This window comes from Cyanistes caeruleus, chromosome 9 (assembly GCF_971803275.1).
Source record: "Cyanistes caeruleus chromosome 9, bCyaCae1.hap1.1, whole genome shotgun sequence".
NCBI lineage: Eukaryota > Metazoa > Chordata > Aves > Passeriformes > Paridae > Cyanistes > Cyanistes caeruleus.
This window is the reverse complement of record NC_141709.1, coordinates 8,383,395-8,393,562: the sequence shown is the minus strand read 5'-3', so window position 1 is coordinate 8,393,562 and position 10,168 is coordinate 8,383,395. Positions and strand designations below refer to the sequence as shown.

Below are 10,168 nucleotides of genomic sequence, written 5' to 3'. Positions count from 1 at the left end.
ATAGTTATGCCATTTATTAGTTTTTTCTGAATATTTTTCCAGTATCCATTTGAAAAAACATACATTTATTCTCTAACAATGGTACAGGACCCATTGTTACCATTTGTTTTTAACTACAAAATAAGATCACATTACCACAAACTGATAACACAAACGCAGCTCTTTTATTAATAATGATTAATCAAAGCACATCATTCCATGGACACTTGTCATTAGAAGACTTTTAATCTACCTAAAACCTCATTGATTTTTTCCATTAATTGCTAATGCAAGCTTCCTTGAAGTTGTACACATCCCTTTTAATGAATGAGGAAGCAGTGGGAAGCACTGGAGCCAAGTCTCATCCCGAATGGAGGGGTTCCAGCACGATGCAAACCAGTGAGATGCTGCCACTGATGTCAGTCACAGGAGCTCCCCCGAATCAAAAGAAGGCACTGACATCAGTTCAAAGCTGTGCTTTGAAACAGAGAGCAGAGAGAGAAGTGATGTCAGCAGTCTAAGCTCAAAATCTTTACACAGAATGCTAACAACACACAGATATATCTCTGTGCATGGTAATCGCTCACATCCTGATCATTTACTTGTTTATAGGCACTTAAAGGAAATTAAAGTCTACACCTCCCTCTTTCTGCCTTACTCTAGTCATTACCTTATTTACATGATCAATTTTCTTTGTGATCTCTTTTCCATTATTTCTAATATTTTAGAGGTACAGAACAGCATATTAAAAAGAATATATAATTGTCGCACTAAAGCAATATCTAGGAAGGATATTATTCCATCCATTGTTTCAATAAAACAAAAATTATTAAATCATAAATTATAATTCTTTATACATTACATTATATTATAATAAATGTTATAATTATGACAAATTATATTAAAGTCTGAATTTTTAACCCCTTGTCATTATTTCAAGTTATATCCCCTGTGCTGGTTTAGAGCTTCAGGATAGAAAAAGCTTGACTTCAAGAGAAGGAAAAAGATAATTGCAAAAATATATCCCAAGAATTGGCTATGAGAGGAGGTAGAAATTTTCATTTTACCAAGTAAAGAAGTCTCTTAGCTCTTTTTTTATTGCTCTGCCATATGTCTTTCACACACAGTATGCCCACCATGCATGAACATGTTCCTTATATTTCCTGGTATTTTCAGATTTTTTTAGTATTATGTATATTTAGAATTTTTCTTTAGATATTTTATGTATAAAAATATTACATATATGCATATAGATATATTCTTTACATGGTATATTTATATTTTATCAATAAATTATATTGGTATTTCTTTTCATTATGTATTTATAAAATGCACGCATTTATAAATTTTTATATTATTGAAGATGTGTATTTATATGGTTTGTGTATTTAGTACATTGCATTCTCTGCAGAATGCAAAAAATCTGACTTTGGGGATTAGAAAGATCCCCTTTCTACTCTGTCCTGGGGATTTCTGCAATTCCAAATGTGTTCAACACTGCTAGAAAATGAGAGAGAACATAATGAAGGATCACATTTCACTTGAGTGTTGCATGAGGTAGTAGACAAATTCACGGTTTTCTGGATGGATTTGATCTCCACCATTTTAATGTAAACATCACAAATCTATCAGAATTGACTTAAGCTGCAGGAAGAACACATAGTGAATTTACACTCTGGTTTGTGAAAAAAAAACCTGATTCTAAGAATGAGAAATAATAATTACATTCTGTAGATGTTGAATTGAAGAAACTAAGCCCTGCATTTTTCAAATACTCAGTATATTGCTTTCCATGGATCTAAAGTTATTCCATGCATAAATTATTCTAACATTTTTTAAGGTGTGACATTATTATTCATATAAATCAAAACTATTTCCTGTCTACAGTCATTCAGTCAATTTCTTTTTTGCCTGAGCAAAACTTACCAAAAATGAAGTGCAATGCTCTTCTGCAACTAAAATTGAGCCTAATCCTCTCTGCTTGTTGGAGTGTTTAGAGGACACCCTGATTTCACAGAACTGTAGCTCAGGCAAAATCCTCAGTTTTATTGTCCTTCCTATTCCCCAAAATCCTTAATCAAAACCTACTGTAGTTATTAACAAAAAGAGGCAAGAAAAGCTTCTGGTTTCAACAGGCTTTTGAACAAATGGTGGGTTCACCATGCAAATCATAATTAAAAAAAATATTTGATTAAGTCTACAATAATATCAAAACTGCATTCCAATAAAAGCTTAGTGAAAAGGTAGAGCTCATTAAAAGGGAATTGGTGGAAAACAAGACCAAAAAGCGATGAAACTAAGAATAGAAGTAAGAGAGATGGTTATTTTGTCTGTCCTACGATTTTCCCCAGAGACTGCTGAGAGCGGCAGGAAATTATAAATTATCACAGTTGTATAACTTTAGTGATTTGTTCCCAAGGCATAGTTCTCCTCTCCCAGAAACCCTATAAAATTCTGAATCTCAGGTCCTTATTAAAGAATAACACAAAGCCTGAAAAGAAATAAAAGCCAAGAAGATCCTTTTTTTCATTTCTTTCAATGGGATTTTATTTCCTTTGCTCCTTGATTTGTTAATTGATTCCCTGTGAAACTTTATGAGTTGTGCAATTTCTACTTAAAGACTTAAAGCCAACAGAAGCATGGATTGGATTTTTCCTCCATCTAGCATTTTCTGCCTGATTATTCTTTCTTCAGCTGGGCTGTTTTTCCCATTGAGTGAAGTGTGAGGCAGGGCTGCTTGACTGTAGAAGCAATGATACCAAAATTACAGGTTACTCTCTTTTTTATATTCTGTTTCCCACCCCAGGGCAAACTGTACCATTTATCTGTTATTCAGCTGTGTGCACTGACTATATGGATATTTGTAAATAGTACTAAGAGGTACAACAGGCAGGATATGTTAATGAAACCTTGTCTGATTTTGTGGTCTTTAAAGTTTTCCCACGTTGCACCTGGGAATTACCATTTGGAGAACATGCAGTTCTCCTCCTTGTACCTGAATGCTGATTTAGAAATGATTTCCAAGATCAGCCACCTTTGAAAACTTATAAATTATGTAAAAGTCTTGAAATCATTTTTAGGGATGAAAGAAGGTACATCCTGCATATGTAAACTAAACTGATGAATCAGAAACCGATTTTCTATTTGCATCAACTTAAATATCTTTGAATTCAGAAGAACAAAATCAGTTTGCACTCACTGGATTTCAATCTGTAAATTTATTGCTTGGAAGTGATTTAAGTTAGGAGGGTGCTATTAAGTGCAGGGGAACAAATCAGTGAGGCAATGAATTCTTTCTGTCAAATAATGACTGATTTCAGCTCCCAGTGAAGGAAATATTTTTTTGTCTGTAATTCTCATCATGCAACAGCTGTGCTTTAATTTTCACAGGATGCTCACAGAAAATCAAGTAATCATTTAAGATATGTACACATTGGAATATAAATACTCTGCTGTTTTGTTCCTCTTCTTATTTATGCAATTAGAGGATCAGGCTGACTAACAAGTTTTGATAGAGAATTACAAACATTCTTTTTCTATATAAACCTACAGTCCTAAACAAATATTTTGGCAACCATTTTAGCAGACTCTTAAATAATAATAATAATTTTGGAAATTCATTCTTAGATATGTTCTTTATTCCCTCACCTGCTCATCTTTGAAAACTGGTATGCATTATTTGGATCAAAATAAGAATATAAAGCAGCTATTTAATAACCAACATTTTTATTAATCCTTAATGGTGGAAGACTCAAACTGCAGTTACAGAGACCTAGAGAATTAAAAATAAAACTTTTAGGTGAAACACAGGGCTGAACCATAAGAAACTTAAACTAGTTTAAGTTTAATAGGTGTAAAGTATGTCTTAAGGAGACAGTGACCTTTACATATTAATTTAGAAAATTAGTATTTTAGGGGACTGGTTTGGGATTTTGTTTGCTTGGATTTTATTGGTGTGGACATGCCCACTGTCTGATGATGTTTTACAAGTCCTAATATTAGAATTTATATCATAATTTCAGCAGAGTAGTAAAACAATGACATAATATGTGTATATTTTGAACAAAAGACCTTGTTTCAAAAAGACTGTGATCTAATTAATATTAAAGCCATTGAAGCTCAGAATGGTCTGGGTTGGAAGGGACCTTAAAGCCCATCCAGTCCCACCCCCTGCCTGGGCCAGGGACACTTTCCTCCATCCCAGGGTGCTCCAAGCCCCATCCAACCTGACCTTGGGCACTTCCAGGGATCCAGGGGCAGCCACAGCTTCTCTGTGCCAGGGCTTCACTATATTAAACAGGAAAAGTTATGTTCAACCCTTTGCTAAGTCAGGCATTCCTCAAAACTCAGGATGTCAAGCTCATCAATGAATGACAACTGTTAATTTTGCTGTGGAATGTTTTATATGGCAAGAGTTCCAAAGAACATCTGTGCCTTAAGAAGTTTGAAGAAATTAATAATACTGGATCAGCACCTCTAAATCATTTGCAATCTAAGGACTGAAGTGTAGCCTACGGCAAAGTCATGGACCATTAATATGTTGTCAGAGATGTTTAATTATTCATTAGTCATTAACTCACCAATTGTTCTATCAAAACACTAAGTTTTTCTTGTAAATGCTGAAATTTCTTTTCATTTCCTTATTGTTAGGTGTATTTTGAAATGTAATGAGTTTTTAATATTTATGTCTGACGATAGTCTTAAGGAAAAAAAGTGTAATACATTGTAAAAACCTGCTAAAGCAGTAGTGTTTTCATTTTTCTGGTAGTTCCTTGAGTGATGATCTCAACATTTTTTTCTGTAGAATATCTTTACAGTCCACTATAGTAGAAACAGGAGTACCCTTATCATTATGTTTTATTGCAGTTATCATAGAAAATCATGTTTATTTCCTTTGCTTATATCCCTTGTCATATTCAGTATGCTCATTTAGAATGTGACCAGTCTCCTGTCAGGTCTTTTTTATTTTGTCTCCAAAAATGTCCCCAAACTGATAATATTTTCAAATTTTCTGGAGTAATTGTTTTTGTTTTTCCTACAGAGTATCATTGCTCCAGGTAACATTTTTCTATTGTCTTGAACAGTTTAATGGATTCAGTCTTTTTTCTCATGTTCTACTTTTCATCAATTCAGGTTTATTTTTCTTTATTATGTACTATAATTTGTTTCATAAACTTCCCTCATAGCTACACTATCTTCCATGACATGTTTATTGGGTTCTTCCACTCTTCACCTGCTTTGTCATAAATTTAATCCTAGAATTAGATTAAATTCTCATATACAAGAGAAACTCCATGGTTATTATGCATTCTTTTGGGCACAGGCATGAAACAAGCAAGATATGAACACATGTTGCAGAAAAAAACCAAATCAACCAACCAACCAAAGAAACCCATGGAAGAATGTCTCTGATTTTTTAAATGATAAATTTAATTTTTGAAATCTCGTATCTTGTTAAAAACAAGCTAAAACAGATTCTGTGATAGATGCTCATCTGTGGATTAGATCATGGGCCAATGTAATTGCAAGTGAATAAGCTGAAATGCAGGAAAATTGCACTCTTAGATTTTCTACTATTTTGCTTTTGCTTCCTCTCAGTCTTCTTCTACTGTTTCCCCCAAAATCAGGAGTATAGCTACTATCTTTTCACAGTAAAATAACTTGGTTTCAAATCTTCAGATGTCCCAGTTCCACAGGGAATATTAAATGGAAGCCATCAAGGATGAGGCCATTGGCTCTTGATGGTTGTTCTGGAAGTTTTAAGCTCTCAGATTCATTGCACAAGCACAGAAGTCCATTAAGACTTGGATTCCCTACAGGATTATCCCTCTTACCTACCAATTGCCCTGACAACTGTAGTATGGAAAATGTGAATAATTCAGGAATTCAGGCAGAATTCCCCCAATAAATCAGAAGCCACAGTCTTACAAGTAAATAAGAACAATGGCAATAACAAAATATGATTGAAAGCAGTGTCTCTCACAATATTAATAATTTTTAGTTTCTTTATTTTGATGAATTCAACTTATGTAAAAAAAAAAGCACGAGAAAAATTCTTGAAATCTCCCTACTAAAGGTAACAATCTCATTTAGGGAATTATTAGTGAGAATTATTAATATTACAGTTTCCTACTGCAGTGAGACAGGAACAGGAGCATAGTGACATCTTGTACATATGATGTGTTCAACAAACACAAAGTTAAAACCCCCCCAAAATCTAGAAACAGCCAAAACCCAACCAAAAGAGAAGTTTGGGGGAGTGACTGGAAAACCTGTGAATGTCTGATGCTATAACATACATGCAAAAGAGCTCTATTGGGCAAAGACAGAAAAAATATTTCTGAGTAGGCTTTAGGTCTCATAATTGCTTTCTAGGTCTTTATTGCCAAGTGTCCACCTGATACCAAGCACCAATTATCCCTCTACATCAAAGAAAAAGTTACATTTGAAAAAAATCAGAGCAGGTAATCTTATTCAGTTTTGGCAGATTTGTTTTTTACGCTGTAAATGTGAACTAAATATGAGTATGAGTTAAAGACTACCACTTCCATTGATCTTCACAGCACAGTTTAATACAAATACAGCTCCTTGGTAAATGGATATTAATGTCTTTTTCCTTCCAAGGCAGCATTAAAGCCTCCTGGAAAACATAAAGTTATATAAGTTCATTAACAGAGTTTGACTTTTCCCAATCACATTTCCAGATGTTATTTGAGCTTCTTCCCTTTGATGCTTTAACCTATTATGCCCCATCTTAAATCTTTTTTATGGAAAACTAGCTATTTTTCTAATACATATAATTAATTAGAGTGTCCCAAAGGACTTGGAGCTTTTACAGGTTTTTGTTTTGCTTCTACACTTTGGCAAAAGAAATAAAAAGGGGAAAATTTATGCTGGAAGAATGCCAAGAGTAGCCCATTCAATCAAAAGCATGTCTTGATGCACAGACTATTAGTCAGTCATATTTTCATTCTATCTAAATAATTAACTTGTAACACAGAAATTCTAAATTATTGTGATATCCTTGAATTGTTCATGGGGTTTGCTGTTCACATTGTCTGGAACATGCTTGCTCCTCACATTGATTGGAATAAAACCTATTTTTAAAAACATTGCTTATTCTACACCAAAACTAGAATAGCCTACACAGTGCATTATCTGGAGATTAAATAAATAAATATAAAAAAAGCAGTTGCACTAATTTTACTTGCAAGTACCACTCCTAACAATTCTGTGTGCAGAGCAGTAATGAAAATTGATATGAACTCCACTTTGCAATACACAAATTGGAAAGAGCCTAATATCAACATCAAGAAAAATTACTCAGGAAATAAAAGAAGGAAATCTAAAACATATCTTAACAAGTGTTTTGACATCTTCTGAAATCATCTCCATAAAATGGAGATTAAGCAGATGTATTTTTTGTTCCATGAGGGAGCAGAGGACCCGTTTGGCCAGAAAGGCTCTGGAATCTCCATCCTTGGGGATGAGAACCCAACTGCTCATGGTGCTGTGTGACCTCCTCCAGCTGAACCTGCTTGAGACTCTCCAGAGGTCATTTCCAGCCTTAACCATTCTGTGATTCTGCTTGTCAGGGACATAATAGAAGTCTTCAGAATGTCTTTTCCTCAAACTCTGAGTGGGCAAAAGATACCTTTGGGTTTTAAAACATCTGTCTAATAGGGGAACAGAATGGTTTTTTGTCACAGAAAAACCCCCTCCACAACCCATGTTCCGGAGGACCTACAAACTTTCATTGTGAAAGTCAAAAATAGTGGAATGAATTGAATCTAAATGCCTATATTGGACACCAAAACGCTACACAGATCAATGTGGATAGGATTAGAGCAACTGTACTCTTTGACTGTCCTTGCAGCTACTTCATTTTTGCTGTATATGAATTTCTAGAAGTGTAATTAGTAACAGACATGTTTGGAAAAGGAAACTATCTTGAAAAGCAGCAGTGACCAGTAAAAAGCATGTTTTAAACTCTTCACAGTACTCCAGGCTCTGGGTTTGTTATATAATTTGCCTTAAGTAGCAACTGAATGAGTTATTTTCACTACCAATATACTCTATTTATTGCTTTGGTTTTATTACCTGCACCCTTCCAGTCATGCATTAACATGATGGCAAAATTGCTGTTTCCAGGCTACAGCATCTTCTGTGTCCTTGCTTTTGTTAATTATAAGAGCAAATACAACACACTAACTTGCACAAATGTACCACATGGAGAGTTGTCTCAGCTATTTGAAAAATAAAAAAGAAAGTTAATTAGTATTGTTCTTTCTGACATTAGTCCTAAAACAATTGTAGATGAGTCTCAGTGGCCTTCTCTTGATGCTATGACCTTGCAGGAGACAAATATGCACATAGCAATCTTTACAGCTGTAGTCCTCCAAGCTACAAGAAAAAAGTATAAAAGAATATAGATGGAAGGATTCATACAGTGCACTGCTTAGAGATTAGTGATGTGAGATGCAGATGAAAGTAAAGAAATGCATTAGCCCCTAAAATAATTTTAGAAAACAACTAACAGTAAATAAAATGGTTATAAAAAGATAATGGTTGAATGAAATAGTCAAAAGTAGTACTTTACAGGCTGATCCACACAACAGGCAGATCAGGAGACTTAATAGTGTAAATGTAGTATGGTAAAACAAATTTGGGGAAAGCATTCTGAAAACCTCACAGAAAGAGCTGTCATAGGCCTGCCTGATGCATGAAAGCATTGGAGCCTTGTCTTCACTGCACACAGAAAGGAATAAGTGAAGTCATGGAATAATTCAAGTGCTGCACCTCCTTTGGGCACAAATCAGAACAACCTTTCTTATCAGTGGCTTGTGCCAGGCAGGTCCCTCTCCAGGTGTCCAGGTGGTGTTGCCTGAGTGGGGCTGTGTCTTCCAGGGTTTCCATCCCTGGTGTGGGCTGGAAATAGCACTTAATAATGATGAGTCAGGTGTGAGTCTGGTGTGTTTGTCCTGTGTTATTATTTGCCTATTTAGTATTGTTGTTTTATTGGTTTATTTCTACTGTGTCCTTAAATTTAGTCAATAATAATAATAATTTAGTCAATTTAAATTAAGCATAGACTCCCCTGTTTGTGTGGCATCCAGATTGCCAGTAATGAGTTGGACAGAACTGTCATGACAGTGAGCAGTAGGTGTTAAAGGCTTTGCTTGACTCCATCCTGGTATTCCAGAACCATGGCTCTGCTGTGACAGCCTGTGGGAAAGCAAAGGCAGCTGAGGCTGTTCCTGTGAAAACACCAAACTGCCTTTAGGAAAACAGCAGAAAAGCTTTCTGTGTTCCTGTGTGTTTCAAAATAAGGTAAAACAAAGAGAGAAAGTTAAAGATTTGAAGACCTGAAGAAAAGATAATTTCCACTGACACATGAATTAAAGGAAAACCAGAAAATAGGCAGTGCTCCTAATATTTGGAGCTTTTGTTTGCTTCACCTTTACTTAAAATTACAAAATTTGGTAAGGTTTATGACTGCTCTGGTGGACCCAGACCTACAATTATCAAGGAATTCTAGAATTATGCAATATATGTGGCAAATTTATGAGTAGGATCTGATTCACAGTGTTTCTCAGCTGTTCAGAGCCTCATATTAAGCAGTGCTTTAAACATAACAAGCTATTATTGATTCTGTGAAAAAAAGCAAACATAAGCACCTCTCGTTAGTATACAGCTCCCTGATTAGCACTAAAGGTCATACACAATCTGATGTGTCCCTGGCATTGGACATTGAATTTTCCTAAAAGTTAATTCAAGGATTACAAACCTCTTTAGACTACATGGAAAGCTGATAATTATTCAAGTGAGGTCCCCTTGCCCTGTCTATAGTCACGTTAATCAGCAGCATGGCTGTGCTAGCTCAGGAGCTGTTGGATAATTAAAAATACATGTCTGGGAAGAAGTCAGTCAGCAGGGAATGCCCCAGATATCAGCCAGAAAAGTAAGTAGAGAGGACATGTAGAATTTTTTTCGTCCTTCGTCCACTCTCAAAGATCATTTTCTCCTCTTTATTACAAGACATGATTTAATTTGTCACCAATATGAATATTTCTAAAATAAACCACTTCAGGTAGGAAGAGTAGACATTCCTTTGTTGAACACTGCAAATTAGTAATGAAACACAAATTTCTGATCCACAGCCAGTGTTTTCCTGCAAGAAAACTTCTTA

At 35.0% G+C, this 10,168-nt stretch overlaps 2 protein-coding genes across 3 annotated transcripts in view; one reads left to right on the top strand and one right to left on the bottom strand.

Annotated features, from left to right (window-relative positions):
• BRINP3 (BMP/retinoic acid inducible neural specific 3) overlaps nucleotides 1-10,168 on the top strand; it is a 662,162-nt gene that overhangs the window by 378,833 nt on the left and 273,161 nt on the right. The gene's annotated exons all lie outside the window — the stretch shown is intronic.
• Nucleotides 1-10,168, bottom strand: part of LOC147651489 (uncharacterized) — a 155,653-nt gene that overhangs the window by 144,259 nt on the left and 1,226 nt on the right. The gene's annotated exons all lie outside the window — the stretch shown is intronic.